Source organism: Canis aureus, chromosome 1 (genome assembly GCF_053574225.1).
Source record: "Canis aureus isolate CA01 chromosome 1, VMU_Caureus_v.1.0, whole genome shotgun sequence".
In the NCBI taxonomy this organism is placed as follows: domain Eukaryota; kingdom Metazoa; phylum Chordata; class Mammalia; order Carnivora; family Canidae; genus Canis; species Canis aureus.
The window spans coordinates 60,051,387-60,062,603 of record NC_135611.1 but is presented as its reverse complement, the minus strand read 5'-3'; the positions used below and the strand labels follow the sequence as shown (position 1 = coordinate 60,062,603).

General features: G+C 33.9%; 1 non-coding gene across 1 annotated transcript; it reads left to right on the top strand.

Moving 5' to 3' along the window:
* The first annotated feature begins 2,585 nt into the window (after positions 1-2,585).
* LOC144289456 (small nucleolar RNA SNORA72) lies at positions 2,586-2,711 on the top strand. The gene has a single exon (XR_013357345.1). It is a non-coding gene; the product is annotated as a small nucleolar RNA SNORA72 (small nucleolar RNA).
* Positions 2,712-11,217: the final 8,506 nt, after the last annotated feature.

The following is an 11,217-nucleotide window of genomic DNA, read 5'->3' as shown; positions in this document are numbered from 1 at the left end:
CCTGTCATTCACTTTGACCTATAACTAACCTTCATTCTTCAACTGGAAGTCAAAAGACCATGGCATCCCATGATTTCTTCTTCTCTTTTGACATTTCTGCTGTCTCATCAAGGCTTTTACAAATGGAACTTAAGTATGATTAACTACAGTACAAGTTATACCCTAAATAAAAACCAACGGGGCATGTATGAATGACAAAGCAACCCAGCTCTAAAATCCAAGATAGCTTTACCAGAAAACTAGTAGATGACCAATCTGCAATTTTGGATTTTAGATAAATTAATTTTAATTCATAATTCAATAATAGGGAGAAGAAATCATATGACTAATTTGGCCTTTGGTATAAAAGTTGGAAGTGATATAACTGAAGGAGTCTAGAAGGACATCCTATCAATCAACCAACCCACAATTATTTATTGAATATTCTCCACCACTGTCATTTGCCACATGCCTAGAATCCCAACCCTTGAGTTATCAGTAGGGGTTAAATCATGACCAGAAACCATGTATGTGTAAATGTGAACATTATGACCTGGAAAGAGGATGGCAATAACTCCTCAGTGACTATGATTACAGTAGCATAATATAACCCAGAGCCCGAGGAGGATAGAATGAAAGACAGGTAAATTATGACTAATTCTGGAGAAGTCACAACAATGAGTAAAGCGCTGTAGGACCAAAGATGCACTAGAGCTATTGGTCTTAGTTCCAGAAGATAACATCATTGTATGGTACTGGGTACTAGGAAAGTGAAATAAATGAGAGTGTTGAGAAAGAGTACTGGGGCCACTGGCTAAGCTAACCTACAGCTACTGAGAGAATTTTTTGTTTTTTTTGTTTGGTTTGGTTTTTGGCCACCATTTTTCTACATAAGTTGGTGACTTTTTACAATGAAAATACATCCTGCATTTGAAGCTGACACCTCACGGCTAGGAAAGAGTCCCTCCCTGAACAATATAGGAAAATGTCACAGAGGTCTATTACATCAAACTGGCAGCGTTATACATAATTAGAGTTCTTGTTCAAAGAGAATTACAAAGGCACATGCATAGATTTTTTTTCTGGTATCCCTCTCTTCTGCAAAGGGCTCATCTTCCAACAAAGCATGCCCTCTTTCTTGTGGTATGTTAAATGTTTAACTTGATTCTCCAAGAGGGAAAAAAAGCTTAATATAAAATGTATTGTGTTAAGAACATTAGCATCCAATTTACAAACAATGATAAAATATGCAATATTTTATCATTCTAAATTCCATACCAAGGACTTTGATGTCACATGTTGTTTTTTTATAAAATCTATTGTCAGTTTTTCCATCCATTCTGTCCCCAGTAATAATGCCACAAATTTGGACTATGTATTAATGTTTTATTATGATCTTATTCCAAAAAGAAGTCTCTCATGTCACTGACAAATAAGTGGATTTCTGATGTAAATGTTATTTGATATTTTCTTTTAATTGCAGAATGAGTCTAAAGTAAAACAACAAGGACATTTGTCAGACTTCATTCAATTTTTACTTTCATGAACAATTTCTTTGCTGAACCAGATAGTGGTTTCACATACTAGACAAATATTTTCTCCATTTTATGACTCTTTCATAATCTAACAGCTACAGATACAACCCAATTTTAAATTTAATCTGCATTATTAAAATGTTCTCCATTTTTTAAGTCCAGACAATGAACAAAACAATAATTGTAGCCTTTGTGATTTTCATGTTGTAAATAATTCCATCATGGTTGATTCCAAACTAGCAATGTAGAACTTGGAAAAGCAGATAACATGATATAATATTTCCACCATATATCCCCGATAGATGTAAGTAACAACAAAAGCATAGATAATAGTAAACTGTAGTAAAATAACTAAGAAGTGACAAGTCGGTATTTACTACCTTTGTTTTTAACATAATGTTAAATTACAAGTTTATCTAATTTAATTTTTGACAATGACTATTTAACAAAGAACAAAATTGCTATAAATTTAACAATGGACTCTTTCAAGTCTATATGAACTGGCTTAAGGAAGTCACTTCTTCCATCCTAACTACTAGGATTCTATTCTCTCTAAGTATATTTCCTAAGTTACAGATTTGTTTCAGAAATTCTCTACTACTACCTCATTGGTTTTTAAAAATTCTCATTATCATTTCCTCAAATGGCATGAAATCTGAGAGATATAAGTAATGGAGGTGAAGTAATGGAGGTGAGGAAAGGTGGGTCAATTCACCATTAAAGAGCAAACTATGAGACAAGGGAAAGAACTCTGGGGTGTGGAGTTAGAAGCCCTGGGCCTGAGATCCTGTCCTGATATGTTAGATGTACCTTTTCAGTTTGGAGCATCAGAATTCTTATCTGTGAAGTGCAGTTCACAGCCACTCACTACACATGTTTTTTGTGAAAATATGTAAAAAAAATCTGTAGAAATGTTTTATAATTAAAATTTATGATATAAAATAAATCATTTTATAATATGCAATTTTTTCAGATGAGTTTAATCTTTTCAACCTTTTTTATAGAAATGCTTACAAATAATACATCATATTATGTTTTGAATTTATGAATTTTTAATTAATTGATAAAATACTGCAAATATTCCTGCTGTTCTGATTTTGTAACAATTAGTTCAACATTTGCTATATTAAAACCATGCATGTGTTCCCAGACCTACTTCTTTCCCTGGGTCTGATTTTATAAACGCTGGTGATAAAATCAAGTCTGATTTATATGATGCATGTCCTGTGGGACGTGTCTATGGCTCTTGGTATCTTTGATCAACCTCAAGAAATGACAGCATAGCTGTGTAATGACTTTTGAATACAACTACTGTTAATTTGATGATTACCAGTTTCCACTTACTGATTTATGAAATTATCATGTTTTATTTTCTAAGTGATCCTAATAACATTAGAAGCATGCCAGAACAGACTCGTGGAGAGTAAGTTGTGCAAATTTCTTCTTTAATAAAACTAGCCAGAGCATGTTTTAAAAACATTGTATTCATATCAGTTATTCTCTTTATATCCTTTGTTTCAGTACACTTTCCTGAAGATAGGATTGGAGAGGATGAGGCAGCTAGATGTACTGGCAAGTCTTCTGGGTTAAGAGCCATACATCCCAATTTCTAAGTTCCTGTTTTTGTAAAGGGACTGCACTGAGTTCCTTTCCTAAACTAGGTTTTTAAGAGACTTAATTTTCATCATTCCAGTCTCAGGACATTATTGACATTTGACATCTTAAAATGTTTGAGAGGAAGCAAGCTTCAATAGTCAGAATTTTTCCAGAATTATGATATACAGTCCAGGTTAAATCTACCAAATCTGAGTAGCAAAGAGGATTAAATGAAACATGCTTCCCCTCATCCAAAGTTTTGTCAAAGGCTGAGAAAAGTTCTACTGAACTATAATGAAGAAGGATCTTTCCTAAAGGTGTGCAGTGCTTGGAGGAGAAGAAATGTACTCGGACAACTTCAGAATAATCCCAGATCTTCCATAAATTGCCCAAAGTGTGTTTTATGTAACTTTAGTCCTGAGAGATAGACAGTGAAGTATGTTCAGTGTTTAGAATTTTGGAAAACTGCATATTACATCTCCCAAGCATGCCCATAAAACCCTTCTCCCACATCAGTTATTATCCCTTGGAACATTCAGCAGAATGAATTTGGGAAAACTACTGATTTAGATACATCTTGATTCATAGAATTGAATAGTGCTAGCAGCATGCACCCTACACAGTCTGTGCTGGGCTCTAATGGAGGCTGCAAACTGTCAGAAATGACAATGTCTTTTCCACTTTAAAAATAGTCAGTCACATAGGCAGTTTTTGCTGGTAGATTACTGAGATTTAGAAGATGAGGATCCAGAACACACTCTCCAGAAATTCAAATATGTAATGAACCTGGAGTTAGAAAATCCTACCTCTTAATAGCTATATAAAAACTAAGGGTGGGTCAAATACCCACTTTCACAAGTGAGGAAATTGGTTTGTTTCAAGCTAACATTACATAATTTTAGTTTGTGTCTGAAGTTAACCTAAGATTGTGGCTGTAATTTAGAGAGCATAGCTGTAATGAACTGGAGTTTTCTTATTGGTTGTTCAGTTACTCGATATTTAGAATTTCTTTTTTTGGTAGGGGAAAGGGGTTATACTTCAGATTTTTATTGTTACTTCATTACAATTGACAATTTATGATTAAAGTCATTTTTCAGGTTTAGAAAAAAATTTGTGTATATTACAAAATAGGTAGGTTTGGTTATGAACATTTCCAGTACAGAAGATACCAAACATTCATGAGAGCTTGAATGTAGGAATAACATTTAAGAAATCAGGATTTCACATCTAACTCAAGTAAAAAAAAAAAAAAAAAAAAACTTATGACACAATTTTCAATTTCTCTGAGCCTCATTTTGCTTATTTGCTTGCAATGATTGAGCAAAATAATCTGATGTTCTTTCTAAATCTAGATTGGCCTATTATTTCCTCATAATTTTCCTAGAGGGCCCTTTAAGTATTGAGTCATTTAAGTGGTTATTTATAAAACATTACTATCATTTGTGGATTTTAGATTCCTAAACTCACAATAGGCCTTTACATAGGAACATACTTTGAAATAGGTCCTTTCCTTAGAGAGAAACAGTCCACAGTCCCTTTGTTATCATAGCTTGCAGTGATGATTACTTTGCTTTGTAGTGACTGAGGTGTATAAAGATGGGATATGAAAGTTAGTAGAAAATTATATGAAAAGTTACCTTCTCCAGATTAAAAAAAAAAAAAATGAAACATCTCTGAAGATACAAGGCAAATGAAATACAAAATCTGATTTATTTCACTCTATCTTGGTGTTTTACCCTTTAAAAACATACCAATTCCATGAAGATCTATAGAATGTTTGAAAACACTTCCTTTTTGTTTTTCTTTTTTCTTTTTTTCTTTTAATACCTAACTCCGTGGGACGCCTGGGTGGCTCAGCGGTTGAGCATCTGCCTTTGATTTGGGATGTGATCCCTGGGTTCTGGGATCGAGTCCCACATGAAGCCCCCTGCATGGAACCTGCTTCTCCCTCTTCCTATGTCTCTGCCTCTCTCTCTGTCTCTCTTTCTCTCTCTCATGAATAAATAAATAAAATCTTAAAAAAAAAATCTAACTCCAAGTCCTCCTATTTCTAAGAATTGATTCCTCACCCCTAACTGGTCTTCTGATCTACCTCTTCCTCCTTGTCTGCCCCCTAGACACAGAGCTCCAAAATCCAAACTTCCTAGCCCATCTCAAGACGTGCTTCTAATTCAAGCAAAAGAAAAACTAAAACAAACAAACAAAAATACAACCTTCAATACAAATAAGAATCATTTGACATGCAAGTGGATGTGGTAACTGTCTGGATCTTACAAGGTTAGATACAGAAGTGAAAATGCCTCTGAGTAATTCCTTAAATGATATGAGTCCTTCCTAGAACTTATTTATTACACAGGAAAGAAGAGTAGGATGTTCTTTCTGAAATATTTTTCTTGGGAACTCAAAATGTAAGCCTCCACCACTGACAGGGCAGCATTTTTAGATTAAGCCATGGGAAATCTAGCATGATTTACAAATACAACAGTCCAAGAATAACAGCCTTTCTGCCATCCGTGATTGGCATTGCTATTATAGACTCTATTATAATCTTATCTTGATGTCCAACAAAGCTATTCATTCAGCAACTAAGCTCATGTCAAAGACAAGGCAAAGTCTACTTATTTGCAGAATAATGTTTTTGAAAAACACAGCCTCATTGCTCAAACAGAACCAAGAGCGTACATGACATGGTGCAAGGTGCTTATGATAGAAGGTGGCAGGAAATGAAGTTGAAGCAGAAATACCAACTGAGAAGGTGTTTAATCTTTGAGGTGTGAGGTATTACATTCTAGCACTCTCTCTGACTGATATCAGGCATGAAGGGAAAAACTAGCTAAAACATATGGGGGAAAGTACACTTAAGTCCCTTTGATGTCTGTGTCAGCAAAGCACTTCAGCTATCACATCCAGTCTTTAATAAAACAGCCGAAGTTCCTGGTTTGTAAGTAAAGGAAGCTAAGAGACTGCTGAGTAGAGTCTGTCGCACACATAAAAATGCAACTGCACTTCAATGAAACCACTCAATATTCACGTGCGCACGCATATGCGCACCTCTTAGAGCTATCTTATGAGTAAGTCTATTCCTGCTTTTCATAAGGCTTGTAATTTTCAAATACTATTTATCATGGAAAACTAATGAATTCCCACAAATGCATATATTCAAAACCCTGAGGAAAGTTGGATAACCCCCCTTTCCCCACAAGGCAGAAACTGAAGACCATGAGCACAGGGGTGATAAAGTCAGTACAGGTATCTGCAATGCAAAATGATCAAAAAACGCATTCCTGACTCTTTAGCAGGAGGGAGAGGCAGACACAATAGCAGCAAACAAACAAACAAACAAAAAAAAAAAAAAAAAAAGAGAGAGAGAGATTTTGTCAATGATTTAGAGCCTTCAAATCCATAAGAGCAGCAAATACCTCTCAAGGACTAAATGTGTGGCAAATAAATCTCAACACCAAGAGAATCCCAAACTCACACCCTATTGGTCTTCCCAGTAATTCTTTTTTTTTTTTTTAATATTTTATTTATTTCTTCATGAGAAACACAGGGAGAGAGAGGCAGAGACACAGGCAGAGAGAGAAGCAGGCTCCATGCAGGGAGCACTACGCAGGACTCGATCCCAGGTCTCCAAGATCAGGCCCTGGGCTGAAGGCGGTGCTAAACCGCTGAGCCACCTGGGCTGCCCGCAATTCTTTCTCCATCTCTGCCCTCATCAGTGATGCACGTGTGTGCTTCTGCACTCCTCCAGACCTACCACCTGACACCATCATCTATTACGTGACACCATCTCCTACCAAGTGCTAATGAGGGAAACTTAGAAAGCATTCAAAGAAGTTCATGCTTTTCAAGCAGTTCTATCCCATTTGCCCAAGACAGCTGCCTAGAATTCCAGAAACTAAGAATTGGGACTGAATTCTGAGATCACCTATATACAATCCCACCCAAAAAGAATTGCCCTTCAGACTGTGGTAATGCCTCTGCTTCAGTGTCTCTCAATAGACACGTAGATGATGATGCTTCGAGTTTGGGCCACTGTAAATTTTAATGAAATCTATCTTATCTTGAATTATAATCTGGTCTCCTGTGGTTTTTACCTAGGGGTTTTGCCTGGTCCTTGAAAGAGAGAGAGACAAGAGGTATTTTGTAAGAGATCATTAATTATTCTAGTTTTTAGTTCTAGAAAGTTTTTAGCATTGACATTGAATATATCAATGAATGTATCACCCAATTTGGGGGAGTATACTTTTTTAGAAAAACATTACTCATGTGGTACCTCCCAGTTCATCATCATTTCTTAAATATTACTGATGGAAACTCTGCAACTCTGTTTATAAGTCCTTTCTATAAATGATAGGGCAATTTATTAAAATTAAAATGATTTTGTTTACACAAGATTAGTGTCTTTTATTGTTTTAGCATGTATTTCAGACCTTATTCTACTTTTAGAGTTAGGAAACAAATTTTATTGATCTTCAATATGGAAGAAAAATAGCTGAGTAGAGAAATACCTGTCATCTTGATCTAGGGACACTGTGGGCTGGTCTCCTCCTTGTCCAGCTCACTCCCTGCCCTCTGTAGCACTGTCACGAGTCTCTACTATTCTAGCCTTTTACCTGTTCTCATATGCTTCTGGACCTCTGCCACTTTTTTACATGCATGTGGCATTTCATATTTGGGAACTTTAGAGCCTGAATTCACCACAGCATTTTCTGTGAAGTGTCATTGATTTCTTTGTTGGTCTTCCCTTTATTTTTTTTTTTTTTTGAAAAATAATAAGCAGTATTACCATCAGACTTTCATGTTTTTCAATACAAGAATACCTGGTTTTATGATGTGCATATCTCTTTTCCCCCCGCAACTTTTAGAGCCCAGCTTCTGCCAAATCTAGAGGTATACTTGACTGGGGCTAATATTTCTTTACTTCTTTTTATGTATCCTAAGACATTTTCACCCAAGATTCCAATCACTTACACCACTCAACTCCAAAATTGCTTTATTCCATCCAAGCAATAAAGTCTTGGCAGGACTCTATGCTATGACTATCTCTCTCAGATTTAAAATTCAGATGTGAGAGGGTTTCATGAATACACACGTTAACACATGTAACTGGATTAAGAAACAAAGTCACTTTTTCTGACAGACAGTAAATATGATTTGGCTGATTGGTTTGACATGAGGACCGTTTTGCCAAATAAGTAAAATAAACGTTTTCAATAAATTAGCTAATTCTATAGTTCTGAGATTTTAGCAATACTATATTGAATGTGCATGAAAAGAAAACATTTCATCAAGACTACTTATTAAATGTATATCAAGATTAATAATAGCAGCTATTGAATACATTTCAGTAAAAAAAAAAAAAGCCTTTTTGGTATACTTCCTATAAATTGAGAAATAAAAATGACTCTAATGACAGAGTGACAAATCTTCTTGCAAGTCAGGACCAAAATTGAAGAGAACCTAATTGAATTGTCAGCTGATAGATTAATAAAAATATTTTTGATGATAGATCACTATATGAATTTTTGGCACAGAACTTGGAAGGAGTTCAAAGAATTGAGTGATATTGCTCTCCCCAAACTCCTTCCATTTCTTTTTATTTAGGATAATAGTTTTTTCAGAGCTTACATATACATTGAATATAAAAATATAAAAAACAATTGATGTTGAACTTTGCTTCAAGCAAATCACAACTAATATTCATCCAGGAGCAAATAGGCTATACTTATTAAGAGATTCTTTTCACTAATATTTTCTTTTTTATATTTAAGAAGTATTTATCAAATCTATAATATTTATGTTGTTTTGATCAATTGAGTAATAATAATTTTCATGAAACTCAATCTAGAATAAATTTTTTAACTCTCAGAGCCTTATGGCCAGAAAAATAAAAATAATTAAAAACTTAAACAATTATTTTTGTTACAGAGAAATAGGATAGGTGACCAATAAATGACTTTAAGAAGCATAAAAGTATATTGTATTAGAATAAAATTCTCTAGAAAAATATAATGAAAATACGAGTTCAAAGAAGAAAACAAAACCTCAAATGAATGATATTGCTACCCTAAAACATTTGCCAACTATTAAATAAGAGCTTGTTTCTGTATTTTTAAATATTTCTCGAATCATAGAATTTAAAAGTTGGAAGGGAAATTGAAGATTGACTATTAAACTGATCATACTTATTCGTTTGCATTATCAGAAATAATTCTGAATAATTTTGTATTCCCTCAAATATCAAATTAACTTCCACATTTTTCCATCTTAAGTTGAAATGGTTACCAAAATGTAATTTCTGTCACAATATAAATAATCACATTTAAAATTTCTAAAAACAATTACATTTACCATTTAAAATATAGCCAGAGGGAATGCAAACGCTATGTTTATTTAATACTAGCATCACCCATGTCCTTCAAGCCACTGATAAGCTTCTGCAATATCTCTTCTCTTCTATATCCTCTTTTCAATGCTTCCACTGTGTTTCTGCTATCACCTCTATCCTCTCAAGTTCTGGTGACAATTACAAATTTGCATTTGCTTTGTACATTATAGATTATTCACTTACAACATATCCAGCACATTATAGGTGCTCAGAAAGTGTTAACTATTATGGTTATATTATCTTCCTTGATAAATATTTCAAGTATACCTTATTATCAATTTCATATACATTGTTTTATACATATCAAATTTTAAGTATTTTTTTTCCATTTTTTCAACAATCCTGGACAATTTGTTAGTTTTACATTTTTATGTGGACATTTTTCTTCTCCTTCTCAGATTGCTACTTGAAATATGTATCAGAACTGGGATATTATCTCAATGATCATGGTTATGATACACTCAAAAAACCTTCATTTTTTGGTTGAAATATTATCACAGAGTGATTTTTCACCTGATTGAATTAGACAAGTAGTTATTGACCAAGCTAGCCCTGGAAACTGGATAGAATTTAACACATGCTTGTTTAGCTCTCTACTCTGGAAAATGAAAACTTGATCACTGCTACTCCACTCTCTGGTTGTCCTTCCCATGCTTCATTCAACCTGCCAGCTATCATATACCATTGCTTTTCCATTACTAAATTTTCATATTTTTATAAGTAAAGTTAAGTTTCAATGCTAAAGACTGAAAATCATTAATAGTATCATATGTAAACATTACTCACTATAAAACCAAGTATAGGGATTGGACAAATATAAAAAAAAACAAGTAATTTTATCCTGAAAGCTAAAAAATTTTACCCTGAAAGCTTCTTGAAAGAATATTGAAGGCTTGTGTTAAAATTATTTATTTTAAATTCTCAGTTACTCAATTTGTTTCATTTATCTGGGTAGATTTCTTGTTTGTTTTCTCTTGAAAGTTTAATATTTTCCTTCAATTCCCACATTTATTTTCTTATTCACAAAAGAAATGTCTGCCTCTTCGATCAAATAACTAAGTCATCCAGCTTCTTAATCAATTAAATGTGTTGAATAGAATAACTTTTTCATAAAAACAATCTTCTCAGAAGCCTGCTATCTCTCCTAAATTTGATGCATGTTTTTCATTCTGACATTTCTTTTAATAGTATTCCAGATTTAATCTGATTTTTTTTTTATTTCTGTGTTGTCTTCTTGCTTAGTTTCCATTTATGTTTTGGTGGAATATATATACATTTTTTTTAAATTTGGTGGTAAGTAAAATCCTTCTAAGTTTGCATATGTTGTCCTTTTGTCCTCACACTTGACGGACAGACTAGCTGGGGTAAAATTACTACATTTAAAATAATTTGCCCAGATTTTCAAAACTTTATGTCCTGGTTTCTAATATATATTGTTGTCCAAGACTTGAGAGAAATCTGACAATAGACTTCAACAATAGGATTCTCATGAATTGTTTGCAAATTGTTTCATTTGCCCTGGAAGCTTTGAACGTCTTCTCTTTGTTTTAATTCTGAACCTCCATTAAGATAGATCTAGAATGGATATAGCTTCCTTCATTCTATTTGGCCTTTTTTTTTTTAAAGATTTTATTTATTTATTTGACAGAGAGACAGAAAGCACAAGCAAGGAGAGAGGCAGAGGAGGGGAAGAAGCAGGCTCCTTGCTGAACAGGG